The sequence below is a fragment of the Apodemus sylvaticus genome, chromosome 14 (assembly GCF_947179515.1).
Source record: "Apodemus sylvaticus chromosome 14, mApoSyl1.1, whole genome shotgun sequence".
In the NCBI taxonomy this organism is placed as follows: Eukaryota; Metazoa; Chordata; class Mammalia; order Rodentia; family Muridae; genus Apodemus; species Apodemus sylvaticus.
In genome coordinates this window covers 41,479,938-41,484,492 of record NC_067485.1, presented here as the reverse complement: position 1 = coordinate 41,484,492, position 4,555 = coordinate 41,479,938, and the positions used below count along the sequence as shown (strand labels likewise).

The 4,555-nt window shown below is 38.2% G+C and overlaps 1 pseudogene; it reads right to left on the bottom strand.

Annotated features, from left to right (window-relative positions):
* Positions 1 to 2,112: 2,112 nt before the first annotated feature.
* On the bottom strand, positions 2,113 to 2,942 carry LOC127664674 (lys-63-specific deubiquitinase BRCC36-like; annotated as a pseudogene).
* Positions 2,943 to 4,555: the final 1,613 nt, after the last annotated feature.

Genomic DNA, 4,555 nt, shown 5'->3' with positions numbered 1-4,555 from the left:
TTGACTATGGTTACAAAATGGTTACAAAAAAATAGTGTAGACAAGGTCAGATGCAGGTTCCATGTATAGAAAATGAGGAACCAGTCAGGCATGGTGTTGTATGCCTGTAATATTACCACTTAGGAGGTAGAGGCAAGAGAACTGCTGGATTGGGGCCAGCCTGGGCTGTTGTGTGAGGCCCTATCTCAAAAAAGCTTTAAAAAACCAGATGGATAACATACCCATATAAACAAGTATTTTCTGTTCCCAACAGAATTTGACTATGATTGAAAAAGAAAAATCAGAAAGGATACAAGGTTGTATGTTGCAATATATTTTTTTTATGTAAACCAAATAGGTATAACTAGGAAAATCTCCATCCTTAGGTTTTCTTCTTATCCATTTCATTCATACCACTGTTCTTTCTGATGTTCAATATTTTTAAAGTATGAACACAGACCTAAAAGTATACTTGATGCCATCTACTATAATCTCATTTTACTCATGAAAGTGAAGCACAGACTTGTGTTCATAGTTGGCCTATAGGAATATTCAAATCATCTTATCTCCATCCCCAGGTTTTCTTCTCATCACCTACCCTCCCCACTCTTTTTTTCTGAACAAGGTCTCATACTGTAGCCCAACCGGCTGGGAAATATATAGCTCGGAATGGCTCTAAACTTGAAATTCTCCTGCCTCAGCCTCCTGAGCACTGGGATTGTAGGCGTGTGGCACTACATATGGCTCATCTGTCACTCTGTTTCATAAAGTGGAATCTTACTTCCTACTCACTTCTAGATTTTTACAAGTATTTATTTGTATATATATAAATCTATAAAATGTTAGCACAGGAACAGACTTAATATTAAACACTAAATTTAAGGCACAAAACTGTTTCATCAGCCTAAATTAACTTTTATGTCACACTGTAGTAAGAATACATATGCTATACAATGTCTCTTCCCTGACTCTGGAAATCATTAATCTGTTCTTATCATTAATTCTGACATTTAAATAATGCTCTAGAAATGCAACCATACAGTAAATGATCTTTTAAGACTTGTGTTTTTTTTTCATTTACTATAATTTCCCAAGGCTCATCATATTAGCAGTATAATCCTTTCCACTATATTGTAGTAGTCCATAGTAGGAATGGTTTATTAAGCTATTTACTAACTGCAGAATGTTTGGGTTGTTTCTAATTTGCAGGTATCACAGATAAAGTTGCCAAGAAAAATTTTGTAAAAGTTTTAGTGCCAAGACAGTATGACTGCTGGGTCATGTTAAGTGTATGTTTAACTTTAAAAAATTTCCAAACCCTTCTACCCAGTAGCTTTATTTTTTTATATTCCTATCATTGGTATATGAGAAATCTAGTTTGCCTCCTCAACAGTAGTTGGTATTTTCACTAGTTTTTCTATAGCAGTCATGATAAGTATATGCTACACCATGCTGTAGTTTTAAGTTGCATTCCTCAATGATGTATGAAATTTAATTATAATTATTAATTATATATTCACATAATTACTTGCCATCCATATATCTTCTGTAGTGACAATGTTTATGTCTTTTTTCATTTTCTACTGGTATTTTTTATTTTTGTGTTTTAAGCATATCTTTTCACTGATCACATATTGCATGGTTTCCTCTCAATATTTTTACAGAATAGTAAGTTTTAATTTTGATAAAGTCCAATAAATATATCTACTTTGTTTTCTTATAAAATTGTGCTTTTGAGCTGAATATTAAGTACTTAACTCCTGAGAATTTTTCTTGAATAATTATTTTCTAAGTTTTCCATAGTACATTTAAATCCATAATACGTTTGGAGGTTCAATTTGTAGAAATTACTGTCTTTTCTTTCTTGAATCACATCTGTACTTTTTCAAAACTAGTTAAGCATATTATTGTGGGTTTATTTCTGAATTTTCTTTCCTGTTGCATTGATCCTTCGGCAAATATCATAGTATCTTCATTACTGTAGCTTTATAATAAGTCTTAAAGTTACATAATGTAGGCCATATAATGTAAATCCTCAAACTTCATCATTTTCAAATTTGATTCCGTCTAATAAATTGTATGCCAGGTATACAATTTTCATCTGCCCACATTTTTTGTTGTTCTCCTGCTTTATTATAGGGAAGAAAGCTCTTCCCTTTCTTGTTGCAACTCCTGCAACTGCTGCTGATTTTGCTCCAATCTGTCTTCCAACCACTGCAGTAGAGGCCCACTGACTGCTGACATCTGACTGCACAAATTCTTGGTAAATACTGAGCCATTATGGATCTTGGTCATTGAGTCCAGATGTGTAAGGCTGTGAATCCTTCTATGTGCGTCCTGTTCTTCCTGGCACAGGATCTTTGGTAGCTCTACTGCAGATTCAAGGCATACTTTCCCAATAGTGATATGAGGTACAATATGGATTGGGATTTCAATTCTCTCATACTCTGAACTTTTTTGGGCTTGCATGGATTGGAAGCAAGTGTAGAGTACCCGACCAGTCTTTGTGTTTTTGTCTTCTATGAAACAGGAAAAAATAAGTCCTACAAAGCCTTGATCCATCATTTGGTACATGGCTTGTGTATGAACATCAACATGTGAAGACCAAACAGTTATATGAGGGTGGGAATGATACCAGCCAACAACTCTCATGGGACGACCTGTTAGTTCAGCCAACCTTTCTGCTTCTGTTGAGGCTGCAGACAGCTGCTCTGGAGAAATTTCTACACGGTCCTTTCTCTTGTCAGAATGCTGCAAGATGATGACAGAATGGATGTGAACAACTCTGATGGTATCCATCTTTTCTGGGACTGTGCGCATTTCAGTTCCAGTGTATGTAAATTTGGAGTCAATCCTTATGTCACCTTCTCCTTTTCTGTGCTCAGAGCATGGTTGAGACAAACTAGGAAAGCATCAGACTCAAGATGAACTGCCTGCACAGCTTGCACCACCGGCACCGCCATCTTCTTTCTTCTCACCACACAGTGAGTTCTAAGCCAGCTTGCAGATGAGCTTCCTCCCCTCCCTGAGGATCTACAGGCAGCGCATGGCTGCTGGGGTAGGGAGAGACATCAGTTTCAGTTGTAGAGGCAGAGTCAAGGTGTCAGTGCTTCTATAAATGGCCTCTTACACTTGTTCTTCTTAGCAATCCAAATGAAGTGCATGGGTCACAGACAGAGACATGAAGTAGAAGGATACTACTGGGGAAGAGGAAAGGGGTCAACACAAGTAGGAACAAGAGAGGCAATGGGGTGGGTATGATCAAGGTGTATAACACAGATGCATGAAATATCAAAAGGAAAACCTTTATTAGTATATATAATTAATACATACTAGTAAAATACAATAAGTAATAAAATACCAGCTAGCATGATACCGTAGGTCACAGATGAATTAATTAGATGTAGGTCTGTGCCTTATTTCTAGCATGGCATCAATTAGAAACACTCCTGACGGTCTTCAGTGTGTGTATCTGTGTTTGGTTTTCATCCCCATCATTATGCTTTTGTGCTACTCCCCTGATCTCAAATTCACGTTCAACAGTTCTTGTCCACCAGGTGCAGTATTTAACATTTATTTACACTTATCTGCATTTTCCATCTTCTGAGTCACACACAGTGCATAATAATGTAAACCATGGCAGTTTGATATTGGTCACTGTGAGAACTTACTGAGCCAGATCTCCCTCCTCTGGTTTAAAGCAATCTGAGGATCTTTCTTGCCACACGAAGTCATTTGTATTCATAATTAAAATATGAGTTCCCTGTAATCCTGTAATACTGATTTTTACCTCTCTTTCTTTACCTCCCTCCCTCCTTCCCTCTCTCCCTCCCTCTCTCCCTTTCTTTCTCTCTCTCCCTCTCCTTTCTCTCCTCTCTCTCCCCTTCCTTCCTTCCTTCCTTCCTTCCTTCCTTCCTTCCTTCCTTCCTTCCTTCCTTCCTTCCTTCCTCCCTCCCTCCCTCCCTCCCTCCCTCCTTCCCTCCCTCCCTTCCTCCCTTCCTTCCTTCCCTTTCTCCTCCTCTTCTTCCTCCTCCTCCTCTTCCTCCTCCTCCTCTTCCTCCTCCTCTTCTTCCTCCTCCTCTTCCTCCTCCTCCTTCTTGTTTGTCCTTGGGAAGTAGTGTTTATAGAGTAAGCCTCGGCATGTCCCAAATCTCTAATTCTAAGCTTTTGTACACTTAAAATATTTTCAGCATTTACTACTTGGCTGAGTAACTCTGTCGTGTTTCCTTTTAATAAAGTGTTTTTATTAGTAATTTCACTAAAACACATCAATGGCAATTGGTATTGGAGGAACATCCTTTCCATTTGAAGACAGATCTGAATACATTGTCACTGTGAGCCTGAGTGCTCACTCGTCTCCTCTTGAATGTCGGATAGAAAATGTCTGGTTAAAGTGTATTGTAGTAGACATTGAATGCTGATATTTTCAATGCTGTGAAGCTGTTAACTAGGGGCCAATTGCATGATGACCCAGAGAGGAGTAACTCTCAGAGACAGCTGGCAAATTGGTTCCTAGACTCTCAGTGCGCGATTATGGGAGAATCTCTAGTGTTTGAAACTTTCTACTATTTATCGA